General features: G+C 45.0%; 1 pseudogene; it reads left to right on the plus strand.

The window, feature by feature from the left end:
• The first annotated feature begins 12,736 nt into the window (after positions 1 to 12,736).
• Positions 12,737 to 13,195, plus strand: LOC114624859 (annotated as a pseudogene).
• Positions 13,196 to 13,543: the final 348 nt, after the last annotated feature.

Consider the following 13,543-nt stretch of genomic DNA (forward strand, 5'->3'; position numbering starts at 1 on the left):
TCTGTGTGGAACCTGCTCATACCTGCCTCACACGTGATGCTCAGCCACTAGTGTGTGCTCTGAGGAGAGCAGCAGCCATGTGCATACACAGGGAAAGGGCTCACATTTTAAACCCAGTAACTCAACCAGAGAATTCACATGAGGAACATCAGAATACCAACTGCATACTGTAGGTATGGGCTTGCAACTTGTTCTTTGCTCATTTAATACACACACACACACACACACACACACACACACACATACACACACACACACACACCCTGTGCTTCCCAATTGCTCAGAAAAAGAAACGGGCACCCTGAGTAGGTAAGTTGGTTATGACTATGAGATGATAAGAGTCATAGAAAGGAAAAAAAGAATCTTGGGACTTGAGAGATAGCCCAGGGGTTAAGAGTGCCTGCTGTTCTTGCAGGGGACCTCGGTTCAGTTTCCAGCACCCACTCCAGGTGGGTCACAAGCACCTTTAAATCCAGCTCCAAGGGAGCCAGTGTCTTCTCTGGACTCCCCTGGCAATTTCACTGATGTATGTCTATCCCCCAAAAGACACATGTGCATAAATATATTTAAAATTTTTAAAGAATAAAAAAATAAGTTTATCAGGCAGAGCGCATATCCCTGTGTGGATGCACAGTGCTCATGTACCTGTGTATGTAAGTGTAGAGTCTAGAGATCACCACCGGGTGTTCTTCAGGACAGTGCTCACCTTGTGTTTTGTGGCAGCATCTCTCACTGGCCTGGAGCTTGCTGGGTGGGCTAGGCTGGCCAGTAGGGATTCCTTTGTTTCAGCCTCTGCAACCAAGGTTACAGGCACACAATGTACCTGCTGCAGGAGCTGAGGATAAACTCAGGCCCTCCCTCTTGCACAGCAAGCCTGTCACCCACCGTGTCTACACAGCAAGCGTGTCTCTCCAGTTTGAGCAACCGACTTTTCTGATTCGGACATGTTGTTTGCACTTCTTTTACCCTCAGCCAAACGCCTGCAGGAGACCCTCATTCAGCACTGAAGTAACAAGCACCAGTTAGTCTGCGGTCTCCTCCCCACGAGTACAGCGCAGAAGGCAAGCTCTCCCCACAGGATGCTCCCACCATCAACTCAGGCGAGTTCAGGGTGGTATTGCATGGATGGTTGGCAGTTTCTTCCCCTCTCTCCTTCCCTTTTCCTTCCCTCCTCTTCTCTTCCCTTCCCCTCCCCTTCCCTTTTTCTCCCCTCCTCTTCTTTTCCCTTTCCCTCCCCTTCCCTTTTCTTCCCTCTTCCTTCCTTCCTTCCTTCCTTCCTTCCTTCCTTCCTTCCTTCCTCCTCCTTCCTATTCCCTTTCCTTCCCTTTTCCTTTCCTTTCTTCCTCCTTCCTTCCCCTTCCCTGTGCCCATCCCTTCATCCCTTCTTTCTTATATGGATGCTTTCCCTTCCTTTCTCTTCTCCTCCTTTCCCTTCTCCTGGTCTTCTTTCTTTTTTATCCACCCCCCCCCCATACACACATACACACACTCTTGCTTTCTTTTGCTGCTAACAAGAGAAAAATATTCCCTCTCAATTCTTAGGGGAAATCCAAAGGCAATATTCCCATCAAATTTTGAGGAAGTCTTCCCCCAGATACTATCAGATTCTCAGAAAGCAAATGACCTGCAGAAGACATTAAACTGCCTCATCTGGATTGGGGGTGTGAGGAGTGGGGGAGGAGCTACAGCTCATAGGCAGCAAAACAAACTCAGCCCTCCTTCACACTCAAGATTGGAAGCACACATGTGAGGGAAGGGGTGTCTCCAGTCCCCCAGAGGAATCTGGATGCTGGAGGACCAGACTTGCGTACTCCTGTTTGGACAGGCTAAGGTGAAGTTCCCAGGAGTCTTTCCTGGATGTATTGCTTCCTCTTCTGGGGGAGGAAATCTAGCATTTCTTTTCTTGGATACTTAGAGCTTTTTCACTGAAGTAAAGCTGTTTTTTCCTTTAAGAATGGCAAGCTTAACTTTCCCCGCTCTTCTGGCTGATTTATTCTACACGATGCCCCTCATGCTGTTCACAGTACCCAGAAAGGAGACGCACAGATCAGAGAGCTGCACCGGCACACTAAGGAACGGCTGGAGCCTGGGGAAGAACTTTAACGCTCTGAAAGCCCCTGCCCTCCACCCATAGTTACGTGAACCACTTGTAACCACTCTCTGCTTACGTGATCCCAGCTCTAATTTATCACCCAGGGACAAAATACCACAAATGTCAGAGCTGATCTTGCTTGCCACTTCCTCATTAGACACTGTTCCGGTGATGAAGAGTGGACCATGACGTTTGAGTGTTCTCCCAAAGCTCATGTCTTCCTGAGCCAGGACCACCCAGACCACCCGTCACTCACCATAGAGGATGGCCCTCAAAGTGCCAGCATAGATATAGCTTAAAGCCTTGCTCCCAGCCTAGCATCCATACAAAGGAGGTCCCTCTGTACCTAGATACTCATGTCCCTAAGCATTCAGATCTTCAGTGCTCAGGCGTACAGGCCATGCCTGTGGACATCTGTACGTCCAACCTCCACCTACATACCTGTGTTGACCTACGTTTTGGGCCTTGGGTGCTCACTGGACAAGTAGCCGGCCCTCCAGAAGAAATCTGGAGGGATGCTTGGTATGCATGGGTAACATGTTTGGGCAGAGAAGTCTAGGTTTTGGAGTAGTCCAAGCATGAGCTAGGAGAAGGGGTCCAGACACCATGCGAGCCTGTTCTTGTCACTGATGCCTGAGAAAAGAAGACAGTGTGCGCTTAGATCGTCACCTTTGGGGTGGGCTATGGATGGAGCTCAGTGCTGTGTGTACATATACGTGTGCATGTGTGGGTGTGTACATGCGCACTTGTGTCTGGAGGCCAGAGGTCAGCCGTGCACCACTCTGTGCTCTATGGACCATATGTCAGTATGCACTGTGTCGTGATGCACATGTTGGGTGTACTTTGCCCATTCCTACCCAAGCTAAGTCCTGAGGGAAGGAGTGTGCCTGTCGTCTGCATCTTGTGTGGTCAGAGTCCTGAAAAGAAAGTGGATGGTGTGTGATGAACTCACAGTGTTGAGAGATCTGAGGAGATAGGCAAAGTGCTTTCCCCAAAAAGCTTTCCAGCACTCATGTAAAAGCCTAGTGCAGTGGGACACACCTATAATCCCAGCATTGGGGGTGGAGAAACAGAAGGATCCCTGGAGCTCCCTGGACTTCCAGTCTAGCTAAATCAGTGAGCTCCAGGTTCAATGAAGGCCATGTCTCAAAAATTAAAGTGGAGAAAGATAGAAGACGATTCCCACGGCTGCTTTAACTAGGAACCTGGGGGCAGGTGATGCTCTCCTGGGTCTCAGATGTCAAGTAGGAACACACACTGAAGGGTCTCGGAGGTTGTGGCGGAAGACAAGGCTCTTTAAAAAGTGGTTGGATGGTCCAGGAGTATCGCTCTGCTCAACAGCTGTGTCAGTGGCTGATCTCCTGGTGTCCACACTACTATAGTTCTGCGAAGAGGTGAGCATGAATTTTTTTAAAAAAATTAAAAAGATAAGATTATGCTATATTTTAATAACCAAGAATGAGAGATGGGGTGGGGGAGAGACTGAAAACTTGCTATTGGCAGCCACATGGATGGATCTGGAAAATATTATATTCATTGAAGCAAGCTCGACACAGAAAGAGACCAAAACTGCATGATCTCACTCCTGTGGAATCTAAAAATGCTGACCTCAGAGAAGCAGAGAACAGCAGTTGCCAGGAGATGTGGAGGGAAGGGGGTGGGGCACTGGCAGGCTGGTCCACAGTTCAAGGTCACGGTCAGTAGCAGCAGTGGCTCTAGTGTCCTAGCACATGGTAGGGACATTCCAGCTACATGACTATTATATGTCTAAAAGTATCTGGAAGAGAAGATTTCAAATGTTTTACACATACACACACACATGCATGCACGCACACACACATTTAAAGAGACAGAAAAGCCAAGTCCCTGCATGAATCAAAACATCACACGGTAGGTACCTCATAAAGGTGCATGATTTTTATGTGTCAATTAAAAATTTAAAATAAAAGGCTCATGGAAGTGGGTCAGTTTTTTCCCCTTAGGGCTTTTCTATGTGACTAGGGAACAAGGCTGAGTTAATAAGTTTCTGTTGTTTTTACTCTCTTAATCATGTATATGTGTGTGTGCATGTCCATGTATGTGTGTGTTCATGTATATGCATGCTCATGTATGTGAGCAGAAGACAGAGGACACGCTCTGCTGTTGGTCGTGTCCCTCTACTTTGTCTCAGCCAGTGATTCACTCTGTTTATGGCAGGTCACCTAGTTCTGCCTCCCTTCTCACAGGAGAGCTTTGGAATTACAGATGTGCACTATGAAGCTGGCTGGAGATAAGTGGGTTCCCGGGATCCCAAGTAGGGTCCTCCCTCTTGTGTGAAAAGTACTTTACCCACCAAGTCATCTCCACAGCCCTCAGCTTCTGTCCCTAATAAGTTAAAACTATAATAAGACCGTTAATAGCCTGGATGAGGAAGACAAAAGAGCGGTACTGCTGAGATCCCACGCTAGAGCAGTCAGGAGCAGGTCATTCCAGAATCCACCACAGATTCTAACCAAGCATGATGGTGAATCAAGATATTTCAGGCATGCAGGGACTCAGCCTTTCTATGGAAGTTCCTAAGGATGTAGTCATCTAAAATAGAGGACCAAGCGAGCTGTGTGGGGAACTTCCAGAATGGAACAGTCATTCAAGACCAACCTGGAGGAGGGAAGGAAGGATTCCAGCAAGGGGTGGGCTCGGTGGAGTCTGGAGGCAGAATAAGGCTTCTGACTACACTGTTAAGTTTCAAAGATGGGAAGGCAACTCCAGAGAACTAGACTCCTCCAAAGCGGAGGGACGGTACCAAACCCTGACTGTACAGGCTGTATAAGGAGGTACTGTGACCACACTTCAAGTTGGAAGAAAGAGAAGGAAGGCAGGCTCAGGATAGCTAACTTCTCAGTTACAACAAATAACATCAGTACTCCGATGGACCAGAACCACTGCAAGCATGTGACTTAGAGATGGGATGACAGGTACTCAAAGGAACATGTAAGAAGTTGGGGAGGGGCACTGAGGAGATGGCTCAGATGCCTCATGAAAGCATGAGGAGCTGAATCAGAATCCATAACATGTAAAGAGCCAGGTATGGCTGCATTGCCTGTAACCCAGGGGTTCTCAACCTGTGGGTCGCAACTTCTTTAGTGATCAGATGACCCATTCACAGTCTGAGGACCTGAGTTCAAATTCCCAGGACTCCTTTTAAAAAGCTGTGAATAGACACAGGTGTGCCTGTGGGGGAAGTACTGTTGGGGGAAGAAGAAAGAGGAAGATGGCTGGAACTTGCTAGCTGCTGACCGGGTTCCAAGCTCAGAGAAAGAGCCTTTCTCAAGGGAATGAGGCAGAGAATGAGAGAGTAGGAAGCCCAGTGTCTTCCTCCAGCCTCTGTGTACCCATGTGCACGCCCCCTCCCATATATACACACAGAGGAATAATCAATCAGAAAGCCCAGTTAGTGCCCTGCCTTTGATGGAAGGGGTTACCTGGGGTAGCAGCTGAGGCTTACCATAGCCAGGAATTTTCCTTACAGAAAACAAGAACACGATGCATTGTAGATGCCAGACTGCTGCTTTGACAGGCACAACTACTTGGAATCATTGTACATTTGTCTAATGCCTATGCAATAGCACTTCCCAGAAAACCCACAGGGACTCGCTTGAATCTCTTCTGAAGGCCATGGGTCCTGCACTTCAAAATTTAGTTTTCTTTACAGTGACAGGCCGAAACAATCTTATTTTTAACTTTCCTAAGTAAGTGGAAGCGTATCTGGTCTTCCTACACAATCTGGGACTCTGGCCCCCTCACCTTTTCGTTTTTCCCCCGGATGACTTTGCTAGTGAACTTTGGAAGGAGTGAGCCTGAGGACTTCTCCCACAATCCGTGGAGATTTCCCATGGAGAGCCAGTCCCCACTGAAGTGTTTGGCTCCCGCATCTGAAAAGCATTTTTGCTTGTCTCTGAGGGAGTGAATGCACATCCAGGGCCCTGGGACCCACAGCTGCTGCAGGAAAGCCACAGCACATTTCACAAAAAGCATCCTTCCTGCCCACGGTCCCCCGAGGAAGCGACTATGAGATGATGTTTCTTTTCCCAGAAATAAGAGCCTGGCCAGGAAAGGCTGGCGGTTTTCTTCATTTATGCCCCAGGACTCAGCATCACGATCTGTCTCCCCTGGAACTATCAGGCTTCTAAGCAGATAATGAATTCCTTTCAGACACACAGCATCTCTCTTCAGAGAAACTCAGGAAACTCACATCGAATCGTGTTCAAAAATTCTGCCAAAAAAGTCTCATGTGTGGAAAAAAAATGTGTGTAGATCTATAGCAGATTTTTTTTTTTAAAAAAAAGAGTGTTTTCCATTACCATGTACAATATGTGGAATAATCACCACAATATTGTCTTTCTGTAGAGTAAAATTCTAAGAAATGGGGTTGTATTGCCCACACGCACACAAGCATTCACAAGCACACAAGCATTCACACGCACACATGGATGCATGCACAAGTGCCTGTGAATGTATGCGAAGGCCACAGGTTGATGTTGGGTGTCCTCCACAGTCAGTTTCCACCTTATTTTTAAGACATTCTCCCATTGAATATGGAACTCACAGTTCAGCTAAGCTGACTGGCTACTGCGTACTGGAGAGCAGTCTGCCTCAGCCTCCCAGCACTTGGATTGCAAGTGTGTGCCACTATGCCTGCATCTTTACATGGGTTCTAGGGGATTGAACTCAGATCTTTGGGCTTGCAGAACAAGCACTTTATCAACCGAGCACTCCCTAGCTGAGTTTCAAAGTTGTATTTACCGCTGACTTCACAATCGTCTTCAGACCTTTTTCCAAGCACAAAGAGCTCATGTTTTCTGCTTGTCCAAGTTCCTTTCATAACCAGTTGTGCATTTTCTTGCTAGTCCCACCCTTGTTGTATATGAACATTTAGGGACAGAGTGGCATCATGGGCCTCTTGGCAGAGTATCTTGTCAACACACGATAGTCATCTCTTCCTCTCGTGCCAGTATAATTCCTTCTCACATCTGATTACTCTGACTTAGCATTCAGAACAACATCCAGAAATAGGGGCGTGGGCATGCATTTCTCTTGACTGACTGAAAAGTTTTCTTGGCTTTGCAGATGTCACTGTCCCCTGTTCTTGCTTACTGAAGCCACGAACAACCCCACCATGTTCTTTGACATCATGGCCAAGCCCTTGGGCTATATCTCCATGTAGTTTGGAGACAAAGTTTCTAAGACAGCAGCAAAAAAAACTTCCATGCTCTGAGCTTAGGAGACAAAGGATTTGGATAGAAGGGCTACTCCTTTCACAGAATTATTCCAGGATTCATGTGCCAGGGTGGTGACATCACACGCCATAATAGCACTGGCGTCTTCTATGAGGATGAGAACTCCATCCTGAAGCATCTTGTCTTACAGGTCCTGGCATCTTGTCTATGCTGAACCAAACATAAATAGTTCCCAGGTTTTTTTGTTATTGCTGTTGTTGTTTTTAATCTTCATTGCCAAGATTGAGTGGCAGGATGGCGAACGTGTGGTCTCTGGGAAAGTGAAAGAAGGCATGATGAGCACTGTGGAAGCTGTGGAGCCTTTGGGGTCCAGGAACAGCAAGACCAGCAAGAAGATCTCCATTTCTGACTGTGGAAAAACTCTAATTCTTTTGACTTATGATCATACCCACCAGACCAGTCCTTTAGGAGCTCCGAAGAGTGCCTATGAGCCTACCCCATTAGCTCACAATACTCTGTAATTTCTGTTCTCAGTGAAGTTCTTGGAGTTCCATATTTTCCTCATTCCCCTCTTAGTCTAGTTGGATTGCAAAGTTAAGCTTATGATTATGAATAAAAACTAAATAAGAAGAACAAAGTTTTCTTTATTATATTCTTACTTATTGTATGTGTTGGGTGGTCTAGGTATGTGCACATGTACAGAGGACAACTTGAAGAAATCAATCCTCCTACTATGTGTGTCCTGCACATTGAGCTCAGGCTTAGAAACAACTATCTTTATGAGCTGGGCCAATTTGCCATTCTTTTGCCTAACTGGAAGGGGGATGCTGTTGAGGTTTGATCTTTTGCTATGCTAAATACAGAGACTGCACATAGACTCGGGTGATGTTGTGTAATCTTGCCCCAAGTTATCCCTGATTGGTGAATAAAGATGCCAACAGCTAGTAGCTGGGCAGAAGAGACATAGGCAGGGTTTAAAATTCCCAGGCTTGGGGTCAGAGGAGGACCACGAGGTGGAGAGAAGGTGGAGAGAAGAGAAAGATACCATGGGTTAGGAGTCAAGAAAACATGGCCCTGGGGGCTGGCCAATTGGAGTTAAGACCACCCAGATGAAACATAGTAAGTAATAACTTGGGGCTATTGATAGGAAATAGATTTTAATAGCAGAGAGGGTAGATAGCTACCCAGCATTAGTGCTCATAAAGGCTTATTATAAATATAAAGGTCGTGTATGTATTTTATCTGGGAATTGAATAATCAAAGGCATGATAGAAGCACATGACTGAGATTAAATATTTTCTACAATAGGACACTTTAGTTTTCATGACTAAAGAGCACTGGGTTTTGACTTAGAAACTGTCTTATTTGGACTTAAGCACCAATTCTATCTTTGACTTGATATTTGACTTAGGGTAAACCCCTTAGTGTCTGTTAAATGGGAGCATACACACTGCCGCAATGGAAAGGTCAGAGAAACTTTAGCTCAGAGAAACTCACCAAGGTCGCAGGCCTTATACAGCCAAGGAATCAATGACCATGAAGACACCAGTCCTAAATATGTCTGTGTGAAATGAGATAATGGTAAAAGAAGAAGAAGAACTTACTAAAGCCTGAGAAGACTCAGAAAGAGAAAGCCAAAAGGTGAAACAGAAAAGCTAGGGCATTATCAGAGACTTTAGTAGCTTTAACAATTAATATAAAAGCTGGATAAAAAGTCAGCAAAGATGTGGACAAGCATCACCAGACCCCACTGCTGTCAACAGGATCTCAATGTGACATAAAACTGTCCTCCTAGCCACGGAGAACTCTCTTCTTCCTCCAACACCCATAGAATGTTTCTCTAAAGTAGATTCTATTCCAAGTAGCAAAATAAGTCATAGTAAGTTCTAAGACAGTGAACTGTTACAGCGTGAGTTACCTGCTCACAGTAGAAATAAACCAGCAACGGAGAGATTACAGGAGAAGCATTACTCACTTGGACCTAGGCCAGACTTCATCAAAGTGGAAGAAATAGCAGAAAGAAAATCAGTGAAACACAAGTAAACAGGCATGCAGTCAGGAGGAGATTTACAGGGCTAAGCATAGCCATTAGAAAAAAGGAAAAGTCTCGTTCCTCATATACACAGAAAAGAGTCACCAAACAAATTCACACCAAGCAGAAGGAAGCAAATATAAAAGACTAGAGACATGGGGGAGTGAGGACCAGCAGCAAGGCCAAGAACTGAGACTTCTTTCTAGGTCAGCTGACATTTTTTTTTAAAGATTTATTTTAATTTAGGTGTTCATGTTGGGAAATGTGCACATGAGTGCAGGTACCCATGGAAGCCAGAAGGGGGCATCGGATCCCTTGGAGCTGGAGTTAGAGATTGTGAGCAGCCAGACCTGGTGCTGGAAGTTGATCTTCAGTCCTGGCAAGAGCAGCAAGTACTCTTAACTGCTGAGCCATCTCTCTAGCCCAACATGATAAATTTCTCATAAGACTGATAGGGGGAGGCTGTGGGCAGATCTACATGTACGACAAAGTTTTTTTTTTTTTTCTAAAGAATCCAAGTAGAGGTCAATGCCATCACTAACCAAATATTATAAAAACAGTAAATTCAATGACTTAAAACCAAAAAAAAAAAAAAAAAAAACCCAAACCTCTAGTTTTTTTTTTTTTTAACTTCCAGTTCTTGATAGTTTCCTGGATAATTTTACTAGAGTTTCAAATGAGAGTTAATATCAATTATATACAATTTCATTCAGTAAACAGCTATGGAGGGAACAGTGACCAGTGCATTTTATAAAATGCCTTACCCTAATAGTAAAACTGGACAGGGGCAATGGAAAATAGAAAACTACCCAGCGATATCCTTCAATGAGCATAGCTCTAGGCATGCTTAAAGAAACAGTTGCAAACAGAATTCTGAAAATGTAGAAAGAATTAGGCAACCTGACAGGGTATGAGTTATTTCAGAGATATAATACAGTCAGAATGGTCAATAACTCTTTGGACCACAATGCTTATAGACTGAAAAATGAAAACCACATGGTACATCAGCAATATAGAAAAGGTATTTCATCATATCCTACTTCTACTAGTGATAAAACTGGCATAGAGATGGGATAAGGGTGATTTTCATTGGTTTGAAAAGAAACATTTACAGCTGGTTTTGGGGCACATGACTATCCCACATTCCAGTGCTCAGGAGGCTATGACAGGAGGATCGTGAGTTTGAGGCCAGGACAGGATGCATAATGAGGCCTTGATACAAACAAAACAAATAAATAGATTTTAAAGAAGTATAAGTCCCCATCTTTAATGACCTAGCTGTCTATACAGGAGAACCCAAAGACCTTACAAAAAAACATCAAACTATAATTAATCAATAAGTCCAGTAATATAAGACCAGTACTCAAAGTTATGTTTCTAAATACTAAGAAGCATATGATGCAAAAATTAAAAACTATGGGGCTGGTAGGATAGCTTAGTGGTTAAGGGGTTGACTACCAAGATGGACTACTGAGTTCAGTCCTTCCTCAGCGACCCCAAGGTGGGAAGAGAGAACCGACTCTTGCAAGTTGTCCTCTGCATGCCTGTGTACCCTCATCCAAATAAATACATAATGTCAAGAAAAACAGGATGCTTACCGGAGAGTTAGCCAAACAGTAGTCAAGATCATCTAAGATGAATATGGAAAAGCAAATGATCTAGAATTTTGAAAAAGAAAGATAAAGTGAAAGAATTCATTTGCCAAATTCCAAGACTTGTTAATAGCTACAGTAATCAAGCATGTGTGGGTTTGGTATTGGGATACAGCAAATGGAAAGGAAAACTTAAAAATAGGTGGGAGGGAACGTGGGCGTGTGCACAGATGCCAAGGGATGTTCCCTTAGATGATGGGAATGATCTGTATCTTGTGTCTCCTGACCACAAAGTCCTGGCTGTAATACTGTGTTTTGAGACTACAAGATATTAGCCTTAGGAGATACTGGATAAAAGATACCTCTGTATGGATCTCTCTGTATTGTTTCTGTAATGGCATTTGTAAACGTTCTAGTTTCAGGTCTGTTGCTGTGTTAAAATACCCTGACAAAGCAATTTATAGGGAAAAGGTGTTTATTTTAGCTTGAAAATCCAGAGTAAGGTTCAACATGGTAAGAAAGTCAAACCAGAAACGTCAAACTTCACAAGTTGGTCACATCAAACCCACAGTCAAGAGCAGAGAGAAATGAATGCATCCGTGCTTGCTTGCTTGCTTGCTTGCTTGCTTGCTTGTGCTCAGCTCAATTTCTCTACTCTTACACAGCTCAGGTACCTCTGCCTAGGGAATGGTGCCACCCACAGTGAGTGGAGTCTTCCTACATCAGTTAAGTTAAGACAACTCTCACCCAAGACATGCCCATAAGCCAACTCAGTGAAGACAATCCCACACTGAGATTGTCTTTCCAGGTGACTCTAGGTTATGTCAGGTTGACAAAGTTAGCCAGCAAAATAAATGCTCAAAGTAAAAACTCGAATGAACTGTAATTACCATGATAGCCAAAGAAAACACATTTGACAAAATACAATATCCACTCAGGATAAAATCTCTCACTAGACTAAGCAGAAAAATGTTTTCTGGACTCAATGAAGAATAGCTGGGGAATTGCAACCATCCTGGTAAGTAACAGCTGTCATCCTGAAGCCAATCCCATGCCCCTTCCCTCTCTGTCCCAGCACAGTCCCGAGCAGGTCCATTGTCCAGGGGTGGGGGAAGAAAGAGCCTTAAGTAATCTAGATGAGGAGGCTCTGCCCCAGCCTTCCTTGCCCTTCCCAGTCAGGTAACAGATCTCAAAGAAGTGCTCACTCAATACAGATCGCTTCCACAACGACTCGTTCTCGTAGTGAAGACACTTGATGCCTCTGGTGGCCAAGCTCTCATTAGAAATTCTTAGAACTAGGGGAAAGGTGATTTTTGATGGTTGAGAAATGTCAAATATGAAAAATCAGTATGTATGATCAATTTAAAGTCAAACTAAAAATGGGCCGTTTTCTTTTGCTTTACTGGAAGCTATTCTTTAAATAACAAATCCTATATTGATTATTGTTGTTGTTAGTGTGTGTGTGTGTATGCACACGTGTGTGAGCCCAGTGGTGTGTATGGAAATGAGAGGACAACTTTCAGGAGTTGGTTCTGCCTACATGGGTTCTAGGAGTCAAACTCCACTCATCACCAGGTGACATCTCCCAGACTCCTTTTTTTTTTTTGTTCAAGCTCTAACTTGTATGTCAGTCTGTGTCTTAGCTGTTGTGAACGGTGTCCCAATAAATGCAGGACGTGCGGGTGTTTCTTCGATATGCTGGTTTAAGTTTTCCTAAGGATCCTCTGTGTTGTACAGGTCTTGGTAGTCGTCTCTACTCAGAGCAGCTGAAACCTGCGTGGCATTGCATGTCCTTGAGAGCACGATGGTGGGCATGGGACAGAAGGACTCCCATGTGGGTGGCAAAGCCCAGAGCAAGAGAGACATTCTGACCCTAAAGTAACACATCAAGCAACAGCGCTGTCACCAGCTGGGATGATAAGGAGTTGATGCACCGTCTACGCTAAGTTGTGTGTGATCCCCTGAGGAGCACCCCATGCTTTACAGAGGCTCCCCTGGACCCCAAGGCCAACTGTAGAAGATGACCCAGCTCATGCTTGAGACCTTCGACACCCCAGTCATGTACATAGCCAGCCAGGTTGTGCTGTCCCTGGATGTCTCTGGTTGTACCAGCAGCATTGTGATGGACACTGGGGACAGGGTTACCCACACTGTACCCACCTATGAGGGCTATGCCCTCCCCCATGCCATCTTGTACTTGGCTGATCAGGACCTGACAGACTACCTCATGAAGAACTTAATCCAGGGCTTGCCTGTGGACTGACTTGAGACCAGTTTGATGAAAGTGCAGTAAGGGCACTGAAAACCAAGACCCTTTCCCTGCAGAGTGAGAAACTCTCCCTCCAGCCTTCTGCAAAGGATTTATCCTCACCAAAACCCACAGCAATCCAATCCAGAGATGGGGCTCACCAAACACTCATTGTTCTCTTGGAATACAAACACAGAGTTCCACTTCAGCCTTGCTCTCTACGGCCACCCTCTGCTTCACCTCCCGATCAGGCTGCATCTGAACGCCAGGCCCTGACTCAGGCCCCAGCTGCTTCCAGCCTCTGACTTTGATCCAGATGCAGTCATGCTTACGAAAATGGGAATTTTTTGAATTTGCAGGGAG

Source organism: Grammomys surdaster, unplaced genomic scaffold (assembly GCF_004785775.1).
Source record: "Grammomys surdaster isolate TR1022 unplaced genomic scaffold, NIH_TR_1.0 211, whole genome shotgun sequence".
NCBI lineage: Eukaryota > Metazoa > Chordata > Mammalia > Rodentia > Muridae > Grammomys > Grammomys surdaster.